This window comes from Haemaphysalis longicornis, unplaced genomic scaffold, assembly GCF_048455015.1.
Source record: "Haemaphysalis longicornis isolate Haplotype H1 unplaced genomic scaffold, Haemaphysalis longicornis Haplotype H1 scaffold_7, whole genome shotgun sequence".
NCBI classification, from domain to species: domain Eukaryota; kingdom Metazoa; phylum Arthropoda; class Arachnida; order Ixodida; family Ixodidae; genus Haemaphysalis; species Haemaphysalis longicornis.
Window position 1 is genome coordinate 150842130 of NW_027526422.1, and position 15646 is coordinate 150857775.

A 15646-nucleotide genomic window follows, 5' to 3' on the forward strand; every position below is an offset into this window, starting at 1 on the left:
TACCTAGTTATTAGCATGCGGCCATGGGCCATACACTTTTGTATGCGACTAAAAGCACAAAAAAATCCAAGTTGTGTTTTTACTGTACGAATGGTACATTTAGGCAATAAACATAAAAAAAAACTACGCTCTTTATTCTTGTCTGGATTGTGTTAACTAATAAATCAAAACAACGCCGCACTTAGAATAAGAAGTGCAAAAAGTGAACGCGCAAAACTCTATCAACCAGAACAAAACAATTGCCCTTTTGATAATCACACGGGTTGCGCAACAGGAACAAGGTCGTGCGCTGGCCATCTGAATGCCTTTTGAATTGGCGCTAAACCCCCCCCCCCCCCAACTTGGCTTTTCAGTCCTCATCAAGATGGCGTCTCCTGATGCATGTCTGCAGTGCGCCGCCATGTTTTTAGTACCGCCCCCCAAACACCAGGAGTATGTCCGGCGCTGTGAGCGAATATCGCGTCCCATGCAAGGTATAGGAAGTTTCACTCCCTTGGCATGGTCTCGTCGGCTGTGCTACCACCTGGAGCCACGACAGCAGGAGCTCGAGACAGGCCATACACCTCTGCCATAGACCATACAGCGTCGACCCATACACCTCTGCCTGGGCCTTCAACATTGCTCTTCTGTGGCAGCCACCGTTCCGCTGGCAAACTGGCAATATGGCGGCCACCACCAGCATGTCGACCCAGCCTTTGCTCCAGCAGGCGACCAAGAAACGCTTTGTGTGGAGCACTCCAATGACGCGCCTGCTTATTTCCCTGTGGGAAGACCACCTGCCCGCTTTGTGTGCGCAAAAACACAACGCGCCCATATATTTCAACATGGCACAGAAGTTCAATGAGGCTGCAAGTGGCTCCGGCGACGGTGCCGTACAGGTCACGGTGAAGCAGCTTCGCCACAAGCTGGAGAACCTGGCGCAGCTCTTCAAGTAAGTATTCACCTAGTAGCTGCAAATCTTTGCAACTAACGCGGAGTGCTAGGATCCTACGTCGGCAGTGCAGGGGTGTCAATGAAACGCTAGCGGGGTTGCAAACCGCACACGCAGCCGACCCAGCTTTTAGCGCTTGTGTTCCGTCTGCCCGTTGCCGCCGGGAAAGCACGTTTGGCATAAATATACACTTCTAGAATTAACAATTGTTGACTTTGTGAAATGTCCCATTTTCATTTCAGCTAGCCCGAGTTTCCCTGAACGTGGTGTTCAATGAGAGTGAAAGGCTGTTAATTTGCGAGCCTGATAACTGAGGGGCACCAGGCGATGTTATTCAAGATAAGTGTGCACTATTGTTCTCGTAGGTAAAAACAGCTGCATTGCATTTTTTGCATGCTGTGCAGTTATTCCAAATTTTGCTTCCCCGAGTGCATGCAAATTGTACTGGAATGAAAATCTGCTGACTGTGTGGCCCCATGTGGTGGTGCTGTTTTGCATTTGCACACTTCCAGGGCTATCCGCAAGGCCCCCACAAGGTCGGCGGCTACTGAATGCCAGTTTTACGAGCAGATGAAGTTCTTTGGCCGCCTGCTAATGCACGACCCCAGCCTCGTGGAGGAGAATTGGCAGGTAAAAAATATTCCATTTGAATAGCTCAGTCAGCTACAAAAACTTAGCACGAGAGCTGTGACTTGGTGTTCAACTTCCTAGGTTAAAAGCATAAAGAATTTTCTTTGAAAAAGCAAATATGCCAAGTGCCCCAATGACAAATATAGTAAGGGCAACAGCATGATCTAGTGAACAAGCTTTCGGCATGCAGAGATTTTATACTTTATATTGTTTGACTACCAACAAACCACATGATAATTAATTGGCCCTTTCAATCCCTATGTTTATTGCCTGAGGTTGAGATAAAAAAACATTACATGCAATGCTTCCGCAGACGCAAAATGCTATGCTTCCGCAAACGCAAAAAGTGAGTTGTTCTGTACTGCTGCTTTTTTTTGCTTTTTTATTCAGCTCGAAGTGGCCAAGGAGGCACCTGAAGATGTGGAAGTGCTTGCTGTGGGCACTGAGGCACACAGCAGCCGCAGAAGTGTGATCGAGGGTGGCAGTCCTGGGCCACAGAGCACTGGAGAAAGCACACCACCCCGAGCATCGCAGAGTGCAACAGTGGCAGCAGGCAGAGCACATGCAAGTGCTCAAGGCCCCCCCAAGGGCCAGCCAACGGGCGGAAGCGCTTATACAACGCTGGCCTGGATCGCATCGTCCAGCTTCTAGAGGACGAGTCGAATCACGCAGGAAAGCTGCGTAAAGCAGAACTAAAGATGTCTAAGCAAGCACTCCCGTCTGCAGAAGCAGTCCATCGATCTCCAACGGGAGATGAATGGCATCATGGCGCAGTATTTCGGGAATAGAGATTAACCTGCTGCGTGTACTTGCGGAACTTGCAACTTTCTCGTGGCAAGGTGTTTGCTAATGCATGAGTTGCTGTGAAGCTTTGTGGCAAGAGCGCCAACAGTATTTGGTCAACTTTGTTGTCCAATAACAACAGTATTACACAACAGCAGCACAGGCCACAGAAGAACTCCATCTCCCCGCGAGGGAACCCTGGTGTGATGTGGCGCATCGGGGGTTCAATTGGCGTTTCCATTGGGTTGATTCTCTACATCGCGTGAAACGTGTTGTGAACGCGTAGGATGCCTTTCCATCACATGCGGGTGTTCTCATACACGGGACGATGGGGGTAATTTTACATTTTCATGTCGCTTCCATCACCTCTTCATCGGAAGAATCAAGTCAAGCACGAAGTAGTCAAGCAAGGTCACGTTAAGTGCACATTTTATATTATATATTTGTTTCTGTTAAAAGCGCACCACAGATTATGTCTGCCAGGGCAGTCGAGTTTATCGTCCCTTTTCAAGCGAAGCTTTAGCGTTTGCACTGATGGCGTCTGTAACGCGAAATCGCCGGGTGAATTGAAAGGAAAAAATGCTCCCCGGGGCCAGAATCGAGCCTGGGTCCCTCGCGTTCTGAAGCCGGCGTCTATCCAATTCCTCTTTGTTGACATGGTTTAAGCGATTTGTAAACTGAGACAACAACCAAAGAATCTGCCACACAAAGCTTTACCATCGTCGTCGTTAGACGGAGGGGTGCAAGATTTTCTGAAGCTATATTAACGTTCACTCCCTTCTGGTCTATCACCAACGGCTTTCTTAAAATGTCATTATTAAGCTCCAGCTCTGTCCTTATCAATATTTATTTCCTAGTGGTTTGCGCTTTTATTTTATATGCTTTATTCATCTAGCCCACCAGATTGTATTGATGCTGCATAAAAAAAAGTTAAGCCGCAAGTTCTTGTTTTTGTGCCTTTTTTTTTTTTTTTTTTTTTGCTGGGAATTTCCACTTTTCATGACGCAGGATCTTTGGAGAAACAGGGGAACATGGTGAAGACGTTCTCGCAAATATCGTCACGGAGGTGCTAGACAGTGGCTGGAACATCTCATCTCACGAGATCCACTTGCCACGGCTCAGGAGGTGGGCCGCGCACACTTTGAACCTCATCGCTTCGGTCGATGCCGAAAATGCCTGCCTGCAGCAACGCAAAGTACGGTGAAATGGCGAGGACGGTTTTTGGAAAATTAAAGATTGTTTGGAGAAAACAAGCTCAGTCCATGCAGGCAGCCGCCGAAGCCACAAAGACTGCCTTGGGAAGACAGCTCCCAGTGCCTAACGCAACACGATGGAATTCTCTCTTCAACGCTGTGAAGTTCATCGATGAAGTTCCAAAAGGGAGGGTGGACGCAGTATTCGACGCACTTTCGTTGCCACGGTTGCAGCAAGAGGAATACCGCTTCACTGACGAATACTGCAAGGTATATTTCGATTATTTCTTTGCAATTAAGAAGTCCGTTTATTTGTATTTTTTATTTTGTCCCGGCGATGTACACTGTGGCAAAGGCGCTGGGCATTTGCAAGGCGAACAATACATGTACATGGGCGCCCTACAGCCAACGCTTCACTCCCTGCTGCCATCTCATCGCGTGATCCCGCAGGGACGCACATGCGTGCGTACCAAAGATGTTTTTTCCATATAACTTGCACCTCGAATTAACAACTTTCCAGCAGTGCCATACACTGTTCCTGTAACCCCTGTCAACACAGGTTTTCTCAAGTCCTAGAGGATGCCATGTCTTGCCCTGGCAGCGGCAGTCCACCCCAAGTTCCAGCTCTCCTGCATGGTAGAAGGGCGGAGAGCGGCAACATTGCACCTTCTCAAGGAAGAGTGTGCCGAGCGCTGCAAGCATCTTCCAGTGAAAATCCAGCAACTGTTGACGGAAGCGACGAAGACGACGAATTCTTCCAGCTGCCGCAAGCCTCTCCCTCATCCACCGAGGTGCAACAGTGGGTAAACGATCCAGCAACAAGTCTGAGTGAGCTGTCGAAGTTCCCCAAGATAATGAAGATGTTCATACAGCGGAATACGGGGATTCCACCCAGTGCACCCCCTGAACGTCTGTTCAGCAGAGAACGCGACGTATTCACCATCAAGAGAAAGAAGCTCTCTGATTCCAACTTTGAAAAACAACTAATTCTATGCTACAATGATGTTTGCAAATAAATTTCTTACAGTGAGAGTGCAGCAACAAAAAAAATAAAGTTCCTGCGCGTTCCCTTTTGCCTGCACCCGGAGGACCAGCAACGCCTGTCGACCAGGCCACTCGGGCTGCGGAAGCACGCGGCTTTCTGAACTGAAGACGCCACCCAACTTCTTTTTTGCTCAATAAAACGTTTTGCCTCCTCCTCCTCATCCTCCTCCTCCTTATGATGGATAGAAAACTTCCGTAATAAAAAAAAATGAGGCGTGCACGATTGCTGGTTCGGGCATGAGTGTGCATCATTTTAGGTTCACCTCGTGTAGGCTTTAGTACGTGTGATTTTTACTACCCGCATGCCTTAGTAAGTTTCTATTAAATAAGACAATTTTGTTAGCTATTACGTAGTTTTATACAGTAACGGAAAAATAACGACGCTACTTTTTTGCAGTAACTGTAACTGTAACTAGTTACTTTTGGAAACTTCGTAACTGCAACAGAGTTACTTTTTCGGGTTAGGTAACTGTAACACTGTTACTTTTTTTCGTTAACGTGCCCATGATTGCAAGAGATACATTTTCTGGGTCCCTTGAGAGTCTTGTAATGAGGGTTTACTGTAACAGCAATGCTGGTATGCTTGGCAGATGGCCACAAGCTGCCTCAATCATTTTTCGCCGGAAGACTATTCCAACGGAAATGTTGTTCCCTAGGAACATCATTGTGTGTTGCCAGGGGAAGGGATGGATGGATGGAAGCATCCTTAGTTCTTGACTGGACGAACACAGTGTGGTGCCGGCGACCAGATGCTCTTCTACACCCGTCATCAACCCTCGTACTGGATTCGTCCCGTGGACACCTCACCTCCGAGGTCAAGAAGAAGTTGGCAGAGACTGAAACACACCTTGCTGTCATTCCCGGCAGAATGACCTCGATTCTGCAACTGCTCGATATGTGCTTAAACAAACCGTTTAAGGACAGAATCTGCAGGCTGTACAACGACTGGATCCGGGAAGATCAAACCCCGACACCCTCAGGAAGAATCAAATGACCGAGCGCTTCACTCATTGCCGAGTGGGTGTCTGCTGCTTGGTAGGACCTCCCACACAGCATGGTAGTTCATGCTTTCAAAAAGTGTTCGGTTTCAAATGCCCTTGATGGCACATTCCCTGGGAGGATGAGAGTGCAAAGGACTCGGATTCCGAGAACTCACCTGATGACGACTAGCAAGAACATAACATCTTGAGGCAGGTGATTTTTTTTAGTCAACATTTGAAAAATAAATGCAATTTTTCATGCATGCGCTAGTGTCACATTATTTCGGTAGTTTTTATTTGGCCTTTTTTTTTTTTTTTTTTGACGGATGCATCTACAAGCCGCCCTTTGCGTTACATTCGCGATTTACTTTTTCTTGCTAGAAGCAGTGAAAAGTCACCCCTCGCGTTACAATCGCAGCCGCGTTTCAATCGAGTAAATACGGCATTCCCTGGTTTCTGTTATGCTTTTCCCGACCCCTCAGTTCCCATTGCCTGGGCGCCCCCCTTGACTGGTAGCGAAGTACAAAGAAGTCGCCCAGTGGCTACCTGGGCCTCTTTCTGGACAACATGCCACCTGTGAGACGCCACATATGTGAGTAGAAGCTGTCGGAGAAGCCCCCCCTTTCACAATCGCCTGCAATGTGAGCCCAGGGTCGCCATAGACCCTTTCCAAAAAGGTGTCAACCCTGTGCACCACTGGCAACATTGTGCACCACTGCCATGCTCAAAGAAAGTGGAAGTCCTCTCGCCCCGCTCGCTCTACGTGAGATAGCAAGGCAAGTTCTGGTGAGATTGTTCTCCCCTTCACCGGATGGCAGAACTATTTATCTTGTCTACCCCCACTGAGGGAGGAGAAGCTCGAAGAGTTTTACTCGCGCTGGTCGGCAACCGAAAGAGGCCTCGAAAGAAGTTGGAACTTCAGCGTCGAGTCGTACGTGCTTTCGTCGACGGCGATGACAGCGCCAAGTGAAGGTAAGGGTTTTTCCTTCGCCTCTGTGACGGTCTCTCAGCCGCTGCAGCATAACTGCCCGTGAAAGATTGTTTAGCAGCTATCACATTACGTCCACTGATGGCAGCCCCAACCACACTTTTTGCCCCACAGGTGAGCAGTCTTGGTGCCGTCACAAAGCCGCAACAGCTAAAGGAGAGCCGCAGCCCCAGCACAACAACAACCTGCCAAGTGACGTGGCTGAAGCACTTTTGCCTGTTTACAAGCACCTGTCGGAGAAGAGCCTGCTGCAGAGGTGTGTGCGGGGGAAGACCCAGAACTCAAACGAGAGCTTCCACTCGGTGATTTGGAGTCTGATCAGCAAGGACCAGCACTCGTCACTGTTTGCCGTCGAAGCCGCTGTTGCCGAAGCTGTGCTGCGCTTCAACACTGGCAACAAGCACGCGGCTACAGCAATCTTGGGAGAGATGAACATGAACGCTACGGTCACTAATTCCGAGAGAGCACAAGAAAAGGACTTGCGTCGCAGCACGGGTTCTGCTAAGAAGCGGGCAGCTTCCCTTGGGCTTGCCAACATCGTAAGGAGAAGGCACCGTGATGGGATGCACGTCGACTACACTCCAGGGGCTTTTTAGTTGCACTTGAACTTTTCGTATATCTTCTTGAGACTGTGACACTCACAGCCCCATGTCAGGATGTGCACAGTCTGTGCTCCCGAGAGTTTGTCACACTTCAAAAGTTTCAAGTTTTTTGGCAAAATATACTGCGAGACTGTGACCCTCACAGCCCCATGACAGGGTGCACACTGCCCATGCTCCTGGGGTTTTTTTTTGGTCCCACTTCAAAAGTTTCATGTTTGTTTTCTTCGGTGAACTATAGTGTGAAACTGTGTTTCTTGCAGCCCCATATTTTCATGTTGTAGCAGTTACAGAAGTTCAAAATCTCTTGCCCTACAAGGTAGCAATTATTATGATTCTTTTTTTATGATGGATTTCAAGTCTCTAAAAGGGCAACAGGACCAAAATAAAGTGGTTAGCTTTACAATAGGCTCTACAAAAAAAATTGTCGTAAATGCCAAATCACGCATTACATTTCAAATGTAAGATGCAATAACTTTTGTTCAGGTTGGTGGAGAACATTTATTCTTGTTTTGCTTCCCTCCCTGATCACAACCGATCATTTTGATATGCTAGATGTGTGTGTAAACTCCTTGGAAAAGTTCTTAAACGTTTTTCTTCGTTTTCTCAAAACTGCAGTTTTCATTGTAGTGTGATTTTGGAGGGTCAATATCTATGGTATTACTGGTGCTATTGCCATAATTCTTTTTTTACTAGAAAGATACACTTTCGGAGAGTGCAATCAGGCTAAAGTATGCATAATTATTATTTTTAAAATATTAGAAAAGTGACGATTTATTTTTGATCCAAACAAGCATTTCCACACGCAAATGTTTGACTTGCTGTAACTCTGGTTCAAATTGACCTAGAACACTCATTCTTCATTTTTGCACTCTCTGATCCCTCTAGATTAGTTCTATATGTTAATTTTCTTTATACTTTATTTTGTTTAGGAAATAACTCTCCTCCAAACAAAGAACAATTTGCTAATATCTTGGCATTAAATTTCACTTCATACAGATGAACCATTATTACTAGCGTGCAATAATAGCCCGTCCCGCTATTGGCCACTGCTTGAACATTTTGCGGCGATGTAGCCTGCACCGCCAATTCATGCAGTGTCGATCATCCCATTCCCGCCGCTCACAAGCTCGCTGTCAAAGGCAGCAATAACTCAGCGTTTTATAACACCGCAATGAGTCCGAAATTTCCCTTCAAGCACGCACTGCGCCTGACACTCAAGGCCAAAACATGGCGAATTCTCGGGGACCACGTTGTTTTTGATGAACTCCCGTCTTTCGAGTCGCACAACTTCCCGCAACAGATGAAACGACTAAATATAAACCCAGCCATCCCCATAACAAAACCCACGGTAAAAATCGGCGAAGAGCACTCGGCCTAAACCACGAGCAACTGCTTCGCCTGGCGGCCGTGTTTTGATTTTCCAATCTTCACCACACCAAGATGGCGCCGCCCAGTGATGTCGTTCCGGAGATACGGCGCTCCGAAAATTGCCGTTTTTCCATCAACTTAATTGCACAAGTTGTTTGTCGCTTCAGTGCACATACGTATTTTTTCCACAGGACTTTGCAATGATTTTCAATGGGAAAACTTTAAAAACTCAGAGTATAACTTTTGCAACCCCACATTGTGACTTTCGAAAAAAACTATCTTGGGGACAATTTTATACGGGTTTTTTATTGAATGATCCATCAATTGAAGCTTTCAAAAAGCATCACCTTGGGTGTGCTGGAAAATTATGCCGTTAGTAGGCATTTTTTCCCACTGAAACTGACGGGACCATTAAAATCCTTGGCTCTCAGACTGTTTTGGAGCAGTTTGGCGCATTTTTTGCAAATTTTCAAGCTTTTGGAGCAGCCTGGCGCAAGAAAACAAATTAGCTCAAAGGTACAGCACTCGCCTCGTATGCGGGAGGTCCGGGGTTCGAATCCTGGTACCGCCGGACACCCACCGGTTTCTTTAATGAGTACAGGCGTCCCTGGTCGAGTGCGGACCCTTGAAAGGGGATTTCACGTCTGGAAAGCTGCCTTTACCCTATCGAGGGGCCCCTGACCCTTGACCATCTGGCGGGGCCCCCGGCCATCATGCCGCATTGCGCCATTGCCGGGGGTGAAAGAGTCTGGCGGCTTGTCCTGCCACAGGCGGTTGCGAGTTGAGCGTCCATCGTGGCTGTGGAAGGCACCATGTGAATTCGTGTTCCTTGGTGGCGCCGGGCACCTACCGGTAAAATAGGTACAAGCGACTCCCCGGCCTGGCGCTCGGCCCTTGTGTGGGACTACAACGCTTGGGAAGTTCACCCGGCTTGCACGGGAAATCGCCCCTATGGAATGGGGCGGCTGCAAAATCGCAGGAACTTTTAACCGCAGCGATGGCTCAAAGGTACAGCACTCGCTTCGTATGCGGGAGGTCCAGGGTTCGAATCCTGGTACCGCCGGACACCCACCGGTTTCTTTAATGGGTACAGGCGTCCCTGGTCGAGTGCGGACCCTTGAAAGGTGATTTCATGTCTGGAAAGCTGCCTTTACCCTATCGAGGGGCCCCTGACCCTTGACCATCTGGCGGGGCCCCCGGCCATCATGCCGCGTTGCGCCATTGCCGGGGGTGAAAGAGTCTGGCGGCTTGTCCTGCCACAGGCGGTTGCGAGTTGAGCGTCCATCGTGGCTGTGGAAGGCACCATGTGAATTCGTGTTCCTTGGTGGCGCCGGGCACCTACCGGTAAAATAGGTACAAGCGACTCCCCGGCCTGGCGCTCGGCCCTTGTGTGGGACTACAACGCTTGGGAAGTTCACCCGGCTTGCACGGGAAATCGCCCCTATGGAATGGGGCGGCTGCAAAATCGCAGGAACTTTTAACCGCAGCGATGGCTCAAAGGTACAGCACTCGCTTCGTATGCGGGAGGTCCAGGGTTCGAATCCTGGTACCGCCGGACACCCACCGGTTTCTTTAATGGGTACAGGCGTCCCTGGTCGAGTGCGGACCCTTGAAAGGGGATTTCATGTCTGGAAAGCTGCCTTTACCCTATCGAGGGGCCCCTGACCCTTGTCCATCTGGCGGGGCCCCCGGCCATCATGCCGCGTTGCGCCATTGCCGGGGGTGAAAGAGTCTGGCGGCTTGTCCTGCCACAGGCGGTTGCGAGTTGAGCGTCCATCGTGGCTGTGGAAGGCACCATGTGAATTCGTGTTCCTTGGTGGCGCCGGGCACCTACCGGTAAAATAGGTACAAGCGACTCCCCGGCCTGGCGCTCGGCCCTTGTGTGGGACTACAACGCTTGGGAAGTTCACCCGGCTTGCACGGGAAATCGCCCCTATGGAATGGGGCGGCTGCAAAATCGCAGGAACTTTCGGAGCGACACCCTCTCTTTGTCTCTCTACTTTTCTTTCTATTCAATTTTCTAATTTCTTCTATTTTTTCTCTTCGCTGCTCTCCTGGCAAGTTGGCAGTGTCTGTGTCGCTCCGTGCCCTGGGGGGTTTGTTGGTCGCCTACTCCCTGGAAACCTGACCCGGTCGCGATGGTCCGAAACCATAGAAAAAACCATGGAAAAAACAGAGAAAGACAAGGAAATCACTATCGCAGAAAAGTCCGCCTCCCCTCAGGCTGCATCACTACTGGCGTGGGCACAGCCGTTGCCTCAGGCAATGCCGCTGAAGTCCGCACGCCCCACCTATGTTGACCAACCAATCTGCCCGGCCATCGGCAGACACCCACGTGACCACACGGTTTGGCAATGGGCAGAGCCCCTCCGCCCGGTCTCTCTGACGGTCACCGTCCCTGGCCCTCCCGAGGACGGTGTCCCGACGGCAGACCGAAAGACAGCCATCCTGGATAAGATTCCGATGCGGAAGGCCCAGGTTGGAGGGATGCTCACCCCGTCAACCGCTCACATCAAGACCCTCCCCCTATTTGACACCATCAAGGGCCTCGTTCAGAAGCCTATGGGCGAATTCTCGGCTTCGAGGTTCTTCGTCTATCCCGGCACGGTCAACACTCAGGCCGTTTCCATCATCGTCAACGCCGTCGGGTCAGAACTCGACAAACAACCCGATGAGGCGCCCTTCCTCCGGTGCGCTCTCATCTCAGAGCCCGATGAGGCGCCCTTCCTCCGGTGCACTCTCATCTCAGAGCTGTGTGCTACTCCTGCCACTATACAGCAGAGCACTCAGCTCCCGACCAGGTGCGCAGTCACATACGCCGCCCGGTCTACAAGAAGGGTTGTCACTGGCTACGGCGCGTTGGCACCCACCGGCCGGATTCTCGCCATTGACCTCTCGCTGTATGCGCAGCTACTCGCGGGTGAGGACCGCCTCCACGCCAACCTCCGTGCACGCTTTTCGCCGGAACTGTGGGAGCGGTCGACAGCTGTGGTTCCAATTCAAAGCCACCTGTCAGGGCAGACCGCTGCCCTCCCATATGCCCTTTCGTTTGTGGGCACTGCCTACTACAACCTGCGCATATGGTACGAGCTCAATTGCGCAGACCTCGCCGAGACGTCGTCCACCGACTACGACGCGATCATCAATGCCGCACCCGTTGCTTCGTGCGCATATGTTGATGGTCCGGAGGACATCCTCCTCGTGGTCATCGACCAGACACTCAAGGGCAAGGCTGCCTCCACTTTCTCCCTTGGGGGCCTCAGCGTGCCTTTCATCGGGGCGGGCTATCCTCCCGGCGCCGCCGTTCGCTTGGCCGAGGTTCGTAGCCTCGTTGACCACGTGTTCGGCGCCGACGGGACGATTGGCAACGCTCCGGTGTCCCAATTTGACACTTACCGTGCCTGGCGCGAGCTGGCAAAGATCGCCGGCACTCCCGGGTGCATCAACGGTGCACTCGCGGCCGCGACAGAGTTGACAAGAGTCCTCCCCCCCGATCCCATCATCGTCCCGTCAGCCGGGGGGGACTCTCTCGGAATGTTTGCGACTGCCGTTGACGGGGCGGAGAGGTTTGGGTCCCGCGGCCCCAAAGTCAGGAAATGGCCTGAGCCAGCCCTCCTCCCCACCGACGGCCGCAACTTCCTCAAATGGCTGGCGTGGTACCAAGTCGGCCCGTCGGGTATGCTCCCCGAAGCATACTCTGACGTCACATACCAGACATGGCCCCTGAGGTTCGATGACCTCTCACTCGGTCGGGGCTCTGTGCGTGTGGGCGAGTCATCCCACCTCATAAGGATGGCTCGTGCCCTCGGGCTGGTGGAGGCGGACGTTGACGCGTTCGCCCCACTTCAGGAGAGCTGCCTGACACGGTGGCTTTCCGGCTCGGCCGTCGTCATTGGCGCTGTCACGTTCGGAGCCCTCCTGGCTTCGGGGCTTTCATGGGCCACGGCAAATTGTCTTGGCCTCCCAATCCCGACCATGTCCGAGTTCATCGCCGCCGAAACTCCAGCCCTGACAGGCTCCAGGGTGGAAAACATCACCGGGCCGAAGTCACGCATCTTCGGGCCCGGCGGCGCCGCTGACTTCAGCGCCCTGGCGACAAAGGTCTCCACAGGAGGCCGGTGGACACTGGGCAACGTCGAGGATTCGTCTACGGAGCGCAGCTGTCTCACCCCTGCCATGTTCACAGCTGCACTCGCGGCCATTTTGGTATCATTCGGAAGAGCAGTTTTTCGCCTTCAAATTCCTGCCACCGTGGCTTCTGTGCATTCATTGGTTGCGGAGAAAACAACCATCAAACAAGAGTCAAAACGCACGCTACGATTGGTAGTTTGGTGCACGTGACCATTTCTCGGAGCATGATTGGCTGAAGTCGGCTTGTGGCGTCTGCTGGCTGCGTTGTGCGTGCTTTGCTGGCCCACGTCGGCACCATCCTGAATTCTGTGATCGACGATGAAGCGGCGTGCGTCGTCTCGCGTTGCACGAAAGTTCCACACAGTTCACAAATTCGGCAAGAAAACGAAAAAAAGCCTTATCGCTAAGATCACGAATCGTCGGGCACCAGCAACGAGCGTCGAGGACGGCCGGTTATCAGTGCCAAGCATCGCCGCCGCCGAGCCGGCTGCTATAGGCCTAACGGCTCCACCAGCCCGTGAAAGTGCGGGTGGAAGTGGCCGCGTTCGCCTTGATACTAAAATCCTACAGCCAGCAGAGTTACAGGAGAACGCAAGAAATGCAGAAGCCAAGCTACATGAGCCGGCGTCAACTTCAGCAACGAAGCAGAAACAAGATCGCCTGGCTGCTGCCGGTGACGGTGCCGCAGCAGACTCGCCTGACAACGTGAGCTTCGTCGTCGTCAGCTTAGACTCGGTGAATGACTTATTGAGGTGCGTGAAATGTAAAACTTGCGGCGATGTAAAAATCAGCAAATGCAATCGGGAGTACGGTCTGGCCGTGAAGCTTTTGATTACGTGCGTCAACTGTGGTGACATTTCGTCTGCGTGGAGTTCGCCGCGTGTGGCCGGGGACCAAAACAGAAACCCATTCAGCGTCAACATCCTCGCAGCGCGTGCAATGCAAAGCACCAGCAATCGTCGAATGGCGCTCAACGACATTTTTTCTGCCATGAATATATCGCACCACGGTCTGCACACGAAGGCGTGGCAAAACTATGTAAAAAAAAAATTGGCACCTGCAGTGGCCTGTGCTTCCAAGGAGTTAATGACCGAGTGCGCAAATTCCGTTCGCGAGCTCGATGCAAACATACCTGGCAACATCACCGTTTCCTACGATGGGCCTTGGATGACTCGCGGACATTCTTCCCACATTGGCGTCAGAACAGTGATTGAACTTTTTACAGGTTTTATATTAGACTATATTGTGTTGAGCAATTTCTGAGCAGCCTGTGAGCAGAAACCTAAGGAGAACGACCCTCCGTACCAAACGTGGGTGGACAACCACCAATGTCAGAAAAACATCAGCAAGAAAGCTGGTGAAATGGAAGTTGAGGCCGTGCTTATCCTTTTCCAAAGGTCTCTCTCCAAACACAACCTCCGCTATACAACCGTGTTGTCAGACAGAGACAGTCGGGCCTACCTCACTTTGCAGGAAGAAAAGGCGTATGGCTACATGGACATCCTGAAGGAGGACTGCGTTAATCACGTCCAGAAGCGCATGGGGACAAACCTGCGAAAGCTGTTTTCCCAGCACAAGGGGCATGGCCTTGGTGGCAAGGGCAGACTCACTGGAGATTTGGTCAACAAGTTGACACCGTATTATGGGTGGGCCTTGAAGTCCCACCAGGAGGACGTAGAAGCAACACACAGGGCTGTTATGGCGACCCACTTGCATGTCACTTCGCGTGATGGTGTATCCAACCACAGCCTTTGTCCACAGGCCCTGACTCGTGGTGCCGGCAAAATGCAGCCGAGGCAAAGCACCGCTACAGCTTGCCCGCCCATGTGTGTGATTATCGGATAGGAAGTTGCTGGAGCGGTGCCAGCGCGGCAAGATGCAGAATAACAATGAAAGCTTGCACTCCATGATCTGGGCGCTTGCACCAAAGGAGCGGCACGCTTCACTGTTTACTGTTGAGGCTGCTGTCGGTGAGGCAGTCATGAAGTTTAATGCCGGCTATGCAAGAGCTGCAACAGGCATCCTCAAAAAGCTCAGCCTCACCCCTGGCCGGCAAAACTCGAAACGCCTGGCAGAGAAGGACAAGCGGAGGATGACCGCATCTGCTCGAAAGCATGCGTCTGCTGAAAATGTGAAGCAGGCCCTGGGAAAGCACCACAGAACTGACAAAAGTCAACAGGACTATGTTCCTGGTGGATACTGGGCACTTGCAAGTGTAAGCATGTAAATATTTTCTGGTGTTTGTAATTACCTTTGACGTTTTGTGTTTCTGCTCATTTTCTCAAAAGCAGAATTTCTGACTTCTTGCAAGCTTGCCGAAGCAATATCTCAGCACTGCGGGCAGATAGAGCTATAATTCTTTTTTCAGGGCAAAGCCAATGGTGCAGTGTTTGAAATGTAGCAAAATTTCTTTTTAGAAAATTTTAAATTTGCTTTATTTCTGGGTGACTGGTGGCACTATTTCAAGCACGCAAGTTCAATTAGCTCGAAAATTTCTTACAAGCAATTAATCAAAAAACTGCTTGCTATGTTTCACTCACCAGTGTTTCTAGTATCTGACATATGCAGATTATAGTTTTTTGAGGAATACTTTTTTTTCTATTGTTAAGGGAAAACATGGTGGATTACCTCTAATTATCTTGAGGACTAATTGGCTGACGGAAAAAATAAATGCACATTTCAAATCAGCAGAAAAAAGCAACAAGACTGGCAAGTTTCATTATTAAGTTTGCTTAGAAAGTAAGCAAAATTGTTTCAAGACCTATTTCCCCCCTTAACCCTCAAGTTATACTTTTCGCCGAAAACTCCAACTACGCTGCTCAACGCGAGTTCGGTGTGAATGAGAAGTTGATTAGGGATTGGAGGAAGCAGCGGGACCGACTTTTTAAGTGCGAATGCACTTTATAAGCGACCCCGAACCTTCCGCCGTCCGCATAGCAACAGCTGCGGGTGCGCGCGCTTTTCGTCTTCCTTAGCAACGGGGGGAGATGGGCGCG

At 50.7% G+C, this 15646-nt stretch overlaps 1 pseudogene; it reads left to right on the forward strand.

The window, feature by feature from the left end:
* Positions 1-3995: 3995 nt before the first annotated feature.
* On the forward strand, positions 3996-4685 carry LOC144146605 (uncharacterized; annotated as a pseudogene).
* The last annotated feature ends 10961 nt before the right edge of the window (positions 4686-15646 follow it).